The 16,171-nt window shown below is 39.8% G+C and overlaps 1 pseudogene; it reads left to right on the plus strand.

Annotated features, from left to right (window-relative positions):
• Positions 1-496: 496 nt before the first annotated feature.
• Positions 497-1,454, plus strand: LOC126625406 (uncharacterized; annotated as a pseudogene).
• Positions 1,455-16,171: the final 14,717 nt, after the last annotated feature.

The raw sequence follows: 16,171 nt of genomic DNA on the forward strand, positions 1-16,171 counted from the left end.
CAAGCATGGTCACCGCTGCACCCGCACACCTAACACGACATCGGTATCCACTACTGATGCCTTAGGATCATAACAAGGTAAAGTTAAAAAACTCCCTTTATTTCCTTGTGAATTTAGTTATTCATATATTAAGTTCAATCAAAATTGTTACATACTGTAATTGTGCATTTGGTCCCAACTTGGCTTATTCAACTGTTGTGATTGTTGTTGGATATCATTTATTATTCATTACAATGTCCAGGGTTTGAGAAATGTTATAACTTTAGGTGAGGTTCTACAGAAATTTCGGTATAATTTGTAATGTTTATTTTTTTTTTTTCCAGCAAAGAAAAATACCCGGGGACTTTGTCACCAGTTGAAGACGGTGAATGTCACTCGGGTGACCAACAAACGTATCACGATCACATAAACTGATTGGCATCAAGCTGTACCAACAGTAGAGCAGCATAGCTCATTGGCCCACGACATTGGTCATGTTGTTTAGACCTATTGCCCTATGCGATTGAAGTTTTGGAAGGCGATGCCAGACGAGGTGAGGATGAAGGTGCGCGATTATTTGTCGATAAGTATCCTAACTTTTTATTGCTTTTCCTTTAAAGTTTATATATTTATATTAATTAATGTATGTAAGTAATTTGTTACATTGCAGACGAACTACAATTTCGACGACATCAACAACAATATGTTGGCGTATGTCGACAGGCTCTTCGCTGAACGATACAAGTAGTGGAAGAGCGACATGAACCAATATTTTCAAACATTTGATGATCCACAAGTTGCACTTAACGAGGGTTGCCCAAAGAAGTTTGAAGACTGGGAAGAAAATTGGGTGTGGCTTTGCAGTCATTTTCAGGAGCCCGACAATGTGGTACATTTTTTATATTAAGTCTAAAAGTATTATACGTTTCTTACTAATGTTTATTGATTTTTTTATATTTCATTTAAATTACAACTAATACGTTTATTTTGTGTATAATAGAAAAAAGTGAAAGCCAACAATATCAATCGTGAAAAGAAGATTCTTCTCCACCATTCGGGTTCGAGGCCCTTCTCATATAGGATGGAGGTGAGGCGGCTGGTAATAATAAAGCTCTTCATATTAAATTTTTAATATGTCAATAATATTAATTTTTTTCGTACTAACATTTTTCTTCTCTTATTCTATTCAGGGGGGTTCAAAATTCTCAGAGATAGACGTCTTTGCAGACGTTTATGTTCAAACCGGGGATGAGTTGGCTGAGTCCTTTCATGTAAGTATTCTTCAATTGTAATTACTATCTTACGCATTCAAGTATCATGGTTATTATTTCAATGTTATTATTAGTATTTCATGTTATATTACATAGGCGACGATGATGGAGAAGAGGCAGTCGGTTCTTCAGGAGTCCGCTTCCCAGCTTCCTCCTAAGACTTCGATCGAGTCCATGGATCCCCCCGAGGATGCGGTGTTTTAGATCCTTACACATACCTTGGATTAGATTCTCGGGCGGAGGTCAGGGACGTAATGTATGAGGATGGGGAATGCCCAGCGGCGGGAACCTAGAGCCTCTTAATCTTCGTAGTTGAAGGGTGAGGTGGCAGCCTTGACAACAGAGATGGCCTGCCTTAGGACTGAGCTCACCTCGTATAAGAGCTAGATGTCACTGATCGTCAAAGCCCTCAGTGAGTCCGGCATTTGTCTCCCAAATATTCGTACCCCGTCGACGTTTGAGCCCCTCCAACTCGAGCATGCCTAGAACTCCGCCCCTTTAACCTTTAAGCCCGTCCTTAACCCCTATGCCGTCTTGCCCTAAGCTTTCCAGCCGCCTGCGAACAACGACCTCGTAGATTATTCCACCTTTTTTGCTTAGTTTTTTACTCCTTTACTTTTTAAACTTTTTCTTTTTATTTTAAATAAATTATTTTTCTCTTCATTACATTTTTTCATTGCAATTGAATTTTATTATTTTATTACTAAATTAAAACCAGAACAATTTTTTTTTTTTTTTGCGCAATGAATACCTTCGTCTTGCATAATTTTATGCGACTAATAACATGTCGTTGAGCAAGAATAACATGCCGTCATGCAAAGTGTTTAGAGACGAAGATTAGTCTTGTTCCTAAAAATTTGGTGCGACGAAGGCAGAACAGTCGATCCTTCTTCTCCGCGACCAATGTGTTTATTCGTCGTGCAAAGTCTTTCTTCACGATTTTTGCGCGACGAAGTTTTCGTCACACAGACGTTTGTGCAACGGATAAAACCCTTCCACGACCAATTTGTGTTCGTCGCACTAAATGTTAAACGTAGTCAGGTCCAATGTTGGAGTAATTTTTCTTCCTATATAGTATATTCTGAGGTATTCAATGGCTTATACTGTAAGAGTGGTCATCTTCTATAAGCTCCTTCGTGTTTCCCCTACCCTGAATGCAAATAGTTTGACCGAGTGTCATACATCATTGTCGCTCAAGGTCACTTAATGTTTACAAGCTCGTACTTTGTCGTTGCTCCAAACATGAGTCAAGCAAAACCACGCAAACATTCCCGCTAAGAAATATATTATTATACATTTTCCAATACAAATTTTGATTATTTGATTACAATATATATCATTTCAAATGTTTTGCACCTTTAGAAATTAACAATAGTTATCGATGCAAATTTCCACTGTCTTCAATCTTGACGAAAATGCAGTTGCAAAACAATTAACACCTTTGGTCAAAGACCTAAGTCTCACGCTCCCACAAAGTGGGGGGGGGGGTTAGGCCAATGGATCTCTGATGCCTAAGTTTCTCTGAGGAGAGTAAAGTGTTTAGGGCTTTTTAGGGTAGCAAAAAACCTTTTAACTTTGGTAGAATATGGGGTATATATAGGGGGAGGACCGGCCATAGTGTTAGGGTTTTACCCTACACATGGCGGCATCCTATTGACCAATGTTTATGGAGAAATATTCTCAAGATATGAAATAGGAAATAATATCTTGAGATACTGGAGTAATTATCCCTAATTGATTTAAATTGGGATTACTTACTTGATTGGAGTCAATCTTCAATTAGGAATGTATTAAAGATATGATTTGGGTAATTAATCCTTATCTTTAATGCTTTGACTTTTCCTTGCTAAGGGTAGGTGAACTGTGGATAGTCGTATTCAGTTACTGAGACCTTTAGGGATATGAGCTGCGCGTGGGAATATATGAAGAGCTTGCCCATTTATTGAGGGCAATCTTGTCTTTCTTGGGCAAAAGTTCACGTGTCACTTCTAGAATTTTTTGGGTTATTTTAGGCTCCACAATTGCCCCCACACTTGCTGGGCTACATGTAGAAAAAAGGCAGTAGGTGTAGAAATCCTAAGTTGCATGGGCTTGTAGAGTTGTTTCCCAATTTGAACTTGATCTCCTTCCTTGATTTGGAGATAGACTTTTTATAGGAAAAGGAAACCAATTGCCCCTAATACTTATTCTGCCTTAAGCAGGGGATTAAATAAATTTGGAGGGCAATCATCATTCCAACAAGGAAGAGAGAAGCTAGAGGATATTTGTTCCCCATCCTCTAGCTTTCTTCTTCTCTTGCCCTTGAAAAGAGTCGTCTTTCATTGTTGTTCTTCTTCCCCGTGCCACACCAAGGTAAGAAAAATTTGAATTTTCTTCTTCTTGATTTTTTGGGAGTCTTGGGACTTGAAAATTGGTTCGGCGGGGGTTAAGGATGTGTGAAACATGTCGCAAGGGTGCCACGGGGCTACTGGTGGCGCGGCATGGTGCATTAGGGCGCTGGGCTGGGCAAGCCGTAAGGCTTCAGCCCATCTGGGTTAAGCTTGGCACAGGCCAAGCATGGAGGATTAGGTTTTTGCTAGCATGTTGGGCCAAAAGGCCCTGGGTCCTTTATGGTATACTAGACGCGTGAATAAGAGGGAGTCGGGTTTGGGCCATGGGCCCGTGCTGGAAGAGAGAGAAAATGAGGGCCAAGCCATGGGGCCTAGCATAAGGGCGTTGACTTCTGCGGTTTTTTTTTTTCTTTTTCTTTTTGTTTTTCTACTCGCAAGCTACTTCCTAAATATTTGTCTTCATACTTTTTGCAAGGATTTTGAGATGTCTTCATCCGATCGCAAAAGTGACGAGTATCCTCCACCTTTGTACCATTAAGGTGGTTTTTCCGGCAACATGGGCTACTTCAAGGCTGCACATGTCAAGATCCATTCAGACGAGCTGTTTTGGGATTTTCTTGAAATGTACAAGCATGTAATTCTGTCAAGGGTTTGTGTCAAGCGGGTGAAGGATGATAGCGGCCATGAACCATATGGCGAGGGTGCCACTGCTAGGAAAAGGCTATCAAATTCCATCCGTATTACTTCATGCTGAGATTTATTTTTTCCATTCCGCGTCTTTTCTATGAGGTAATCTGCTCAATAAAATGCGTGTCTGCTCAGTGTTCCTCAAATGCAGTTCATGAGGGGCAACTAAGATATCGTCATAGGCAAAGGTGATCATGAGTGGGCGAGAGATACCTTGGAGGTAAGTAGAGAGTATGAGTCTGACTCATCTCCTGAGCTGCGTGTTCCGACTGTCTTTATCAGTGGTAAGTGAACTGCTTCATTCCTGGCCTGCTTGAATTTTTGTTAAGCTGCTTCATGACTTCAGTTTACTGATCGTCCTTCTTACTTTGTGTAGATTTGGAATTTGGCTCAACTTCAAGAACTTCGATGGATATGAAGAAAGTACACATCACCTTGGGCATTCCTGGTGAGTACCATGAGTGGTGTTGGCTGCTCAGTCATTTTCGTCAGGAGAAAGGCGGGCTGCCTCCAAAGGAAGAAATAAATCGGATAAAGGATGGGGCGCTTGCTCGTCTGATCGCTGTTGTAGAGCCTGCTACCAATGAGGGTGAAAAGAAGATATCTTCCTTACTTATTTATGACCCTTCGGCCGAAAAGAAGCCGAGGACTTTTTCTACTGCTCACAGGGGCTTGTCTGTTGCTGAGAAGCTTGTCATCGATCTGACTTCTCCTAAGGGGATGAAAAAAGACATTTGAGTCTAGCTTGTGAATCCTACTGCTACAAAGGTGGCCACAACCATTGCTGAGAGGATTACTGTAAGAACCCTTACTTTTAGAAAATATATTTATACGATTATTTGAAGGTAACGTGTGTGTATATATATATGTATATGTATATATGTTTTTTATCGGTTGAACTACATGTTTATATATTTATTTTATTACATATAAATATACAACTTATTTTTCTAGCTTTTGTTTGCTGAGCACTTAGTTTGGTGTTTGTAGTTAGCCATATTGGCACACTTGGAAATCTACAAACTTGAGCTGGAGGACAATGTTTTCATATAACTTTTTAGATATACGAGTAAGCTTATTATAGCTTTGTAGATACATGAGATTAAAGCTGGAGGTGGCATTGAAATTGCATAGAATGGACAGGTGTGTATGACACATGAAATTTTAGCATGAACTGTTGATACAAGGACTTTGGTTATCCAATTGGAGCAAAAGCTATCATGGGCCGCCCATTTGAACCAATTTGAGGACTCTCTTAGCCGCCATATAAATAGGAGTAGCTTCTTGATAATTGTTTTAAAACAAAACGAGTGACATGCATGCAGTGTGCATGCAAAGTGAAAGTTGCATGGGAAAGAAGAAATAAAAGGCAAGGATGAGAACAAGGAAGAAGGGAGTTATGGCGTGCAAAACTTTGGTTAGGTTTAGGGAAGATGTGGTGGTGTGGAGGAAATAGTTGTGGTTGAGATTTCCAATTCAAGAATGGTGAGAGCTTTGACACTGCTTATATATGATGGTTTGAGGGAAAGCTCTAGATGGTACACTATCATACGGGAGTTGATCCAGATGGCGGACTTTTGTAATAGAGAGTCGGAGCAATGCTTTGGAATCCAGGTAGGGGAAATAAGGAAGATCTTTACATAAATTGAGAGTCGGAGCAATGCTTTGGAATCCAAGTAGGGGAAATAAGGCAGATCTTTACATAAATTGATTTTATTAAATTTCGTGAAGTGCTATAATATTCTTGATCTTTTTGGTTAATTTATATGGTTGGATTTTAATTGGTTAATTGCTTCAGTTAAGTGTTTACTTGTTATTAGTTATGGAATTATGGCTGAAACGTTATTCGTTGAGAATATACTGTGATACATGTGAAAGATAAAATGACATCATTTGTGCATCATTCATATTGATGTTGTTGGAATTTCAATGTTGAGATTGGAAGTATGGAAATGAGGGTGGTTGGAAAGGATCCTTTTTATAGTTGAATCTATTCATTATCAAACCAGTTCCAGGTGAGCCTGATGTGCACAATAGAATAGGATATCGATGGGAATTGTCGATGTGGGTAATTTGGGCTAGAGATCAATGAATTAGATAAGATGACTAGCAAAAGGGGATTATGTACTTAGGATATCATATGAGGGTTAGTTTCTATAATAGAATATTTGAACCACCTTTGCAGGGGTAAAATGCATGGTATGGGACCTGCAGGTCCTTGTGTTTTATTATCAATGATGATTTGATATTTGGCCATATGATTTCCTGACACTTAATTTAATATTGTCAATTTACAGTGATAAGGTTATGTCCCTAGTAAGCTGTTGAAGCCCACCCATCTATTGTTATGCAGCTTTAAGAGCTAAACAGTTAAATAGGGTAGACGGGATGAGATCGGATTAAGTGTGAGGATAGAATTTTGTATTTATCTATTTTAGTATTGTAAAGAATTATCGATTTCTTGTTATAAGAGGAATTTCATATTTTTCCACCCAGTTTCACTTTCCTTTTATTTAATTTATTATTGGCTTGCGTGCCGGATTTGGGTTCGAGATTTTTCCTATTAACCCTGGGTCCAGGGCATGACAATTGCCCAGCAGAAAGGTTCGATGGTGCCCCCGGTGTTTGGGTTCGTGTCGAAGCGCACATTGTGAGATAAGTATAGTTTGGCTTCTGAGAGGCTCATCGTTATGAAGAGCGCGAAAGTGGATGTTGCTACCAAGGTGGCGCCTGAGGCTGTTCCTCCTTCCATTGCGACTGATTCGCCTGCTCGCACGGGCAGTTGTGAGAGATCTATCGAGTTTGAGGCTGAGAAGTTTCCTGAGGTTTGTGCGCTGCTGAAGGCTGACCTGCTTGAGGATGCTGATGCATACGCCAAATTTGTTGACAATGTTGGGAAAGTTGTCGTCTGCTTAGACTCTTTGTGAAGCATTCTGCCTACTTAATAAGGTCCTCCTTGCTTGCTACAATGCATAAGACTTTGATCCTGGCAGCTAAGTCTATGCGCGTTGAATATGATGCTGTTAAGTGTGCTAAGGATGCCGAAGTGGCACTGGCGGCTTAGCTTTGCTCCGCTGCTGAAAATATTGAGAAGCTTGAATCTAAACTCACCGTTTTAAAGAGGTCTGATGTCTCTGCCCCCACCTCTATGCAACTGGAGACCGCTCATCAGGAGGTCGCCCATTAAGGCTGAGCTTAGTGTGACTTAGGCGATGTTGGAAGCTGTAAAGAAGGAAGTCAATGGTGCTGCATCGGTGGTCAAAGACCTTGAGCATGTCAATTCGGAGCTATAATCTGCTTATTTTGCTAAGGATGAGGAGCTTGTCTTCATGCATGCTGTGCTATCTGCTATCAAGAACCTGAAAAAAGAAATGGGTAAGCTGTATGATGCTCACACTGGCTTGTTGAGGAGAATGCGCAGTTAAAAAATGAGAAGGTCAATCATGAAATGACATTTGCTTCTTGTCATGCAGATTTTTACAAGCTAGGCTATGTAGACCATTTTCAAGGTAGGCCGTCGGATTATCAGTTTTTCGAGAAGGACTTTGAGACTTTCTCCATTTCTCTAGTTGATCTGCTTGATTTCTCGTTTAAGGCTGCCTTTGGTGGAGCAGCTGAGGGTTAGGCAATCCAGGCAAGGGTGGCTGAGGATGAGCTGATGGAAGCTTTTGCTGCTATGAGCAGTGTGGCTACTAAAGGTATGATAGTCGAGGGACCAGTGGTTGCGTAGGCTGCCAATGAGTAGTCTTTTTACTTAGACTTAAGAATTTTCTTGTTTTCCTTTTCGTTCTCCTTTACTTAAACTTTGTTGGCCTTCGAGCCGGTTTATCAATTTGCTAGAAATTTAATAAACAGCTTTCCTTGCTTTGCTTCATCCTTCCATTTTGCCATGTCTTTTGTGAAACTTTACAGTAAGACGGGCGGCTGGTTAAGCTGTTTTGACGAAGCAATCGATCCCATGTCATCACTTAGGTTTTAGTTTCGACTTTGGGGCTTTACGAGCCTTGCCTGCTATAGGCGACTTGCAAATTGTCGTAGGATGGGTGGTTATGTTTGCTACTTCAATGGAGCAATCGATTCCATGGCGTCACTTTAGGCTTTAGTCTTGGTTTTAATACTCAAGAAGCTTTACGAGCACGAGAAAAAAATGTGAAATTTCTAACTTATAGAGTCGGCGACCGAACTCATTGCCTCTGTAAGAAGCAGGCGAGTCCACGTAGCTGCTATAGTTGTGAATCTCAGCTTTAGTGGCTTCACAAGCCTTGGCCCTCCCCAGCCATGTTGCGAAATTTTTAACTTATAGAGCCGGCGGCCGGACACATGCTTCTCATAAAAAGTAAAGGAAATCCGCATAGCTACTATAGTCGTACATTTCGGCTTTAGCGGCTGCACGAGCCTTGGCCCTTCCAAGGCATGTTGCAAAATTTTTAACTTATAGAGCCAGCGGCCATACACATGCTTTTCGTAGAAAGTAGAGGAATTTGCGTAGTTGCTGTAACCGTACATTTTGGCTTTAGCAGTTGCACAAGTCTTGGCCTTCTCGGGTTATGTTGTGAAATTTTTAACTTATAGAGTCGGCAGCCGGACACATGCTTCTCGTAGAAAGTAGAGGAAATCCGCATAGCTGTTATAGTCGTATAGTTCAGCTTTAGCGGCTGCACAAGCCTTGGCCCTTCTAGGGCATGTTGTAAAATTTTTAACTTATAGAGTAAGCGTTCAGACACATGTTTCTCATAGAAAGCAAAGGAAATCCATGTAGCTGCTATAGTCGTAGATTTCGGCTTTAGATCCTGTAAAACTTAAATCGTAGACCGTCGGTTAGAAGCACTGCTTTTAAATAGTCAGACGGGTCCGCGTAGTCATAGTAGGTATAAGTCTCGGCTCAATATTGCTTAGGACTGCCTGCCTGTTGGGTCGTTGGCTGGGCATCTTACTTACAAAAGCAGACGACCTGCGTGACCACTTTAGGCTTCATCCTTGGCTCTCGGAGGCATTTTAGGCTTAAGGTATAGGCAGAATTGCAACTCAGAGGCGATATCCTTCCGAGTTGTAACTTGATTCTGCAGGTCGCTTAATTAGTACTGCAACACTTTATAGTCGAGCTACATTCATGAAGACTTGCACGTCGAGGACAGACCATCTAGTCACGTGAATTCTTTTATGGGCAGGGATCCTGCACTTAACGTCTCTTCCGGTTAGAGATCCAGGCTCCCGCATAATTGAATCCTTCAGTCGGCTATGTCTTTTTGGGAAAAAGTCTATTGTGGCCAATTCTGGGAGCAGTCCGGCGCAGATAATCGATGCATTTATGGGGAACTGAGCAGTTGTAAAACCCAACCACGTCTGGATATCTCGGTTCAGTTTACCCTCTCCTGATGGGAGAGCCTACGCCATGTCTACAAGGGCAGGGGCGTCTTCTGCTGTCACATAGGTGGTCAGTTTGTTTATGCATTCGGCCCAGGCTTGTGAATAATTCCTTCAATCTTCATTGAAAATAAAGAAATGTATTAACTTTGCTTGTAGACAGTAATAGCATAACAACTGATATTCTCGGCATGCGAGGTCTTATTCATCGAGCTGCTTAAGTCTTCGAACTTTATTTGTCTTGAACAAGGTCCAAGGAATGAGGGGAGGTCACACATAGTACTTTATCAGGTTGTAGGCATTCCATTGCTTTTCGATCTCTTTGTCGCTCATAATGGTGAGGGTGTAGCTATCATTTTCGCCTACTAGGTTGATTTTGTATGGACCTTCCCAGATGGGAGCCATCTTTTTAATGCCTTCCCAGTGGGCAGTTATGAAGGCTTATCTGAGGACTAAGTCTCCTAGCTAGAACAGCCGGATCTTCGCCATCTTGTTATAGCTAGAAAGGATTTGTTGCTGCTAGGCCACAATGTGGGTGATGACCTTCTCACGCTCTTTCTCTACTAAATCTAAGTTTGTGGGCATCTCCTTCTCCTTCTGCTCAAAATTTGGTAGTATAGTGATGATGCTTGGCACCATGATGTTAGAAAGAATGATCGCCTAAGAGCCATATGCCAAGGAGAATGGAGTTTTACCGGTTGCTTTTCTTTTAGTGGTGCGATACGCCCATAGAGCATCGGGGAGCTCGTCTGGCCACTTGCCCTTCTTGTTTGTGAGGGACTTTTTAAGGCAGTCGAGAATGGTCTTGTTGGACGACTCGGCTTGCCCATTGCCCTGTGGATACTGGGCCCTAGATATGTGATGCTTAATGCCATATTTTTCAAAGAACCTTACCAAGTCTTTACCCACGAACTACGGACTATTGTCTATGACGATAGAGTGAGGGATGCCGAATAGGCAGATGATGTTCTTCCATATGAAGCGCTCTATGTCCGTCTGGGTAATTATAGCCATGGGTTCGGCTTCGAGTCATTTTATGAAGTAGTCGATTGCTACAATCATCATGCATCTGCCCCTAGTGGCAGGCGACATAAGTTCTACTAGGTCAATCACCCTCTACATGAATGGCCAAGGGCTCGTCTGCGGGGTAGAGCTCATTGGCAGGTAGTACGAGCACGGGCTTGAAGCTCTGGCAACTGTCGCATCTTTGTACATACCCATTGGCATCTTAATGTATGGTTGGCCAATAGTTAAGAGCTTTTTACGGCAAGGAGCGGCCTCTAGAATGGTTTCCACAGACGCCGTTGTGGATTGAGCTAAGAATCTTCAAAAAAACATGACATTCCACATGTAATAGCGTGCTGCCTTCATCTAGAGCTTCCTAAACTCTAGTTTATCTGGGGGGTGCATTCTGTTGACTAAGTAGTCGATGATGGGATCCTGCCAACTTGGAGTTGTGTTGATCTGCGCCACTCGACTGCTAGTTCCTCATCTATGCTCAACTTTTCCAAGTACTCAACTGGGATGGAGCGTTTGAGCTGATGGTCTAAGGTAAAGCCTAAGTCTGCTAGTGCGTCTGCGTGGGCAGTTTTTTCTCGTGGAACCTAAGTAAGTGTGTATGCCTGGAACTTCGCCAACTGCTTTCGTACCTTCTCGAGGTATCAGGTTATCCTTGGATGCTTTGTTGCGTACTCCTCTGAGGTTTGGTTGGTGATCAGCTAGGAATCGGAATAAATCACGAGCTTCATCACCGCTAGGTCTTTCTCCAATTGGAGACCTGTTAGTAGAGTTTCATACTCTACTTCGTTGTTTAATGCCTTGAAGCTTAGAGTGATCGCTTACTCGAGTATCAAACAATTCAGGGTAGTGAAGACAAGGCATGCCCCCGATCCCTTGTAGCTATCATCTGTCGACGTGTAAACGCCATAAATCTCCTGCAGGTGGGGTTGGTGCAACTACGACGTGCACGGCTACCTCTAGGGCGCTTTTAGGCTGAGTTGCTATGTCTTTTAGGATTGGGGTGAATTCTGCTACGAAGTATGCTAATGCCTGGGCCTTTATTGTTATGCAGGGTTGGTACTTTAAGCTGTATTGACCAAGTTCCAATGCCCACTTCATCACTCATTGAGAAGCGTCTAGACTATGCAAAACTAATCGCAGTGGGAACTGGGTCATGACGATGACCGGATGTCCTTGGAAGTAAGGTCTAAGCTTCCGGGCTGCAACAACTAGCGCCAAAATTAGCTATTCAATCTTTAGGTATCTGGTTTTTGCATCGATTAGAGCTTTGGATGTATACAATACAGGCACCCCTAGCTATTCTCGTGTGAGGGCAGAGCTCACTGCTTCTTTTGATACCGCCATGCATAACAATATGACAGAAATTGTATTTTCCTGAAACTGGAAATGACCTAATTATCCTCGTATATAAATGGGTTATTTCCTCCAACCTAGTCAACATTTGCACCTTTCTCTACAAATCTCTCTCACCAACCCTCAAAGATCCATAACCCCAAAATGGATTATTGCAAAAAAGACGATGGTAGCAGCATCGACCCAAAAACCCAGATGATGATCATCTGTTTCCTTTGTGCGGCTCTGGCTCCTTAAGCCTCGACTAATCAGTCCAACAAAATATGGCTCTCACATACATGCACCACCACTTATTCTTCGTTTTCCATAAGAGGATGAAGAGATCACGTCATGCTATAATTTTGTTCTTCTTCCCTTCATTTCCCAGTGGCCAATAGTCTTTCTGTTCTTCTTCCTTTCGTTTTGCAGTGGGTGGGTTAGGTTTGGTTCTTCTTCCCTTCGTTTCGCAGTGGACAATAGTTATCCCTCCCTAACTCTCTTCTTGTATTGATTTTGTTAGTTTTGTCTTGGCCATCCCATTGACAAACTCACATTTTTTATTTTGTTAATTTTGGTTTTTTATTTTTTATTTTTTATTTCTCTGATTTATATGTGGGTTTTTATTTCTTATGTCTTCTCCCTCCCTCTGCTCCCTTTCTCGATCCAAATTTACAAGCACTAAAATAGGGTTTAACTTTGGCTACAATTAAAAGAAAAAACGTATTAAAGTTCAGTTGGTTTTTTGGAGAATAGAGAAATTTAAGGGAAAAGAGAGTAATCAGAATGGAAAGAAAGAAGAGAGAAATTTTGCGAACTCATTGGCTCTCTTCGTATTAAGCAATTTAAGCTCACTCATACACTATATGTACACGACATGCACATGTTATGTTCACAGATTTGAGCTCAACCCAGAAACTCAGAGCTTATAGCTCTCTCTTTGAAATCAGAAAAATGACGCAATGAGCTGTGAGTTTTTACAAATTATTATGTGGGTATGTTCGTCATTTCACTTGGTGCATGGTGTGCATGGCTTATGCAGGACTGGTTTGTCCTATTTTAGTCCAAAGATTTAGAAAAAAAGGTCATTTCTGGCAATTTCTCTTTATTCTAAGACCTTTCTAAGAAGACTTTTATTTTAGTATTATAAATAAGGCTATTAAGCCATTAGGGGAGAACGCATCAATATGGAGAACTTCACTAAACTTTGATGATTTGTATTTTTTTTAAGGTGTTTTCTATTCATATTCTTAATAATATTTTTCTTTATGATTGTGCGTAAATAATCCCTTTTTCTAGGGTAAGGCCACGAGCCTTAGCAAAAATATGTGGTTTCTTTTCAATTTACTTGTGATATTATGCATCCAAGTAGTGGCAAAGCCTGAATTTTTTATGAGGAGGGGCCTCTTACAAAGGTTATTAAAAAAGACGGATGGTGTTTACAAATCTACTAAACATCATGTATATATAAATATCGAAAGTAATAAAAAAAATCTAAACTATTATATGCATCGATAATATTACATATTCAAAAAAATTGCAAGTATCCACAACAGTTTTCATATTTTTTAAATCGTTGCATTATTACCTCGTCGCCTATATAACTAAACTCAGTGAGATCAATAAAAGCTTTACAAACACTAACTCTCATGTAAGATGTAGAATAGAGAGGAAACAATAGAAAATTAAAGAATTTTGAGACTTATTTATTGAATAGATTTCGAATTTAGGATGACAAAATGTATGAGATTTCAAAAAGAAAAGGGGAATAGCTCTAGAGTCTAGCTGCACTGTGAAAGAGGATTGTGTCTTAATTTTTATAACTAAAACTCAGCACCTCAAATATCTCATTTGACACTTTAAACTTTCTATAATTAGAAAGAAAAATACACTTGTGAGGAGTTTAAAATGAGATTTTTGGAGTGCTAATAACAATTCCCTATATATATATATATATATATGGGCCCAGGCCAGCCCTAGTTTTATGGTGCCTCCTCTAGTGCATGCAGGTTTTGAATTATTAATCATCCTATTTGTAACTATCTATTTGTCTTAATGCTTGATTACCATTAGGATATTTAGAAAAGTAATTTGATGCAATTTTGGTTGGGGGCAGTCCCTGAAATTGACGAAGGCTTCTTGTAGTTAATAATTGTAAATGATGAATACCATGTCCTAAGGGTTGCATGGTTTTTCAAAGGGTTTTCATAAAGCTTAATGAGTCTTGCATGTTTAGATTTGATATGAATACTACATATGGATTGCATGTTTGATATACTTTCTATATTGGGGGTCCAAGTAGAGCATACTTTAGGAAAACCTAACCTTCAAAACATGCATGTGTAAGTCATAAGTAATTAGGAGAACTATGTAAGATTGTTAAGGTGACGGTGAAACCTAGTGCTTTTACAATTGAATTTTACAAAAATCGTTTTCCTTTATTTACTTTCTTTTGCCGATTTACTTAGTGCTTATTTTTAAATTTGTTTTTAATATTTTAAGTCACAAAATCAACCTTTTCAAAACTTTGTTTGAAATAATTAATTAAGATTTGGTTCTGACAAATTAATCATTCAATCCCTGTGTAGAACGACCTTACTTGAGTTATACTACAACTATTTTATTCTCTTGCAAGTATTTTTAAGTGTTTTTATCTATATTTTTGCAAGTGGTAAAAATCCTATCAAGAAATTGGCGTTGTTGTCATTACAACGTTTTTTTTTTTTTTAAATTGCTTCTACTGTGCTTTAAGAATAATCAGCTGTAAATAAAATAGTTGAATGCATAATAAATTGTTTTTTTTTAATGTTGTGAGTATAAAAAGTAGTGTAAAGCGTTTGATAAAACTTAATGTGAAAGTGATATAATTATATATAAAGACAAAAATGGACATAGTAGTGGGGATGAGGGCGATGACAGCAATGGCGAAGGCAGTAGTGGTGATGGTGGTGGCAACGGTGATGGCAATGCCAAAGGTGGGGGTATAGTGGTGGTGTCAATAGTGGGGTGTGGTGGTTGGGATGTAGAGGTAACAATGGTGGTAGGGGCTGCAGTAGTGACAGTTGTGGTGGTAGTTTATGGTGGTGATGGCGGAAGTAGCGGCAACGATGACGATGGTGGTGACGGTTGTGATGGCAGTGGTGGTGGTAATCACAGTGGTGGTGTAAAGTTACTTTTTGTAGTAGTAGATGATGGCGGTCACTTTGTTCTCAAGGGATAAATTTAGTATAGAAGGTTAAACAATGTCAATTTCTTTTATAAAAAAAAAAAACTAATAAGAATGTTATAGAAGTTGAAAATATCTTGGAGCTTCGATTCTTTGAAGAGTTTCTAAGTATAACCTGAAATTTCTTCAAATTTTAGTGTGGCTTAAGCTCTCAGGTGATAAGTTTCAGATCTTGTTTCTTTTATTGTAGTTGCAGTATCTTATGTAATAGTTTCTTTCCATAATTACATACACTGGTTGAGGCACGAAGCCATATCAAGTTTGTGTAGTGATCACGAAGCCATCTCATGATTTTGTAGTATGCACAAAGCCAGCTGGGCATTTTTTGGATTCTTGACAGATTCATTGATAAAGTAGGAGATTCAGTTGATAATCATTGAATTGCTGTTTGTTTCTTTGAAGAAGCGGTTTTTGATTTTCTGATTTGTGTTAAACATGGCATCCTCTGGAGTTAAAATTGAAGGTTTGCATGGAATGTTGAAAATTAAGTTAACTGATAAAAATTTCTCGAAATAGATTTTTCAGTTTAAATATGTGTTGAAAGGATATAAGCTCTTTGATCATTTTGATGGAACTGCAATGACTACACATGAGGCATGGTCTAATCTTTAGGATAGATATGCTTCAATCTCAAAGGCTAGGGTGAATACATTAAAGACAAAGTTTCAAACTATACAGAAGGGGGTGATTCAATTGATCAATATCTTTCTGAAATGAGAAATATTAAGGAATAGTTAGTTGCAGTAGGTGAATTTGTTTCAGACAATGACTTTATGGTGGCTGCTTTATCTGGCTTACCTAGGGAGTATTCTGATAGGAATTTTTACAACCCGTAAAATCTGTAAAAGTAGGGATAAAAACACTTAAAAATACTTGTAAGACAACAAGGTAGTTATAGTATAGTATCTCAAGTAAGGTCGTTTCCACATAAATTATTTAAAACAATTTATGCAAAACCAAAATCT

Source organism: Malus sylvestris, chromosome 6 (genome assembly GCF_916048215.2).
Source record: "Malus sylvestris chromosome 6, drMalSylv7.2, whole genome shotgun sequence".
Classification (NCBI taxonomy): Eukaryota; Viridiplantae; Streptophyta; class Magnoliopsida; order Rosales; family Rosaceae; genus Malus; species Malus sylvestris.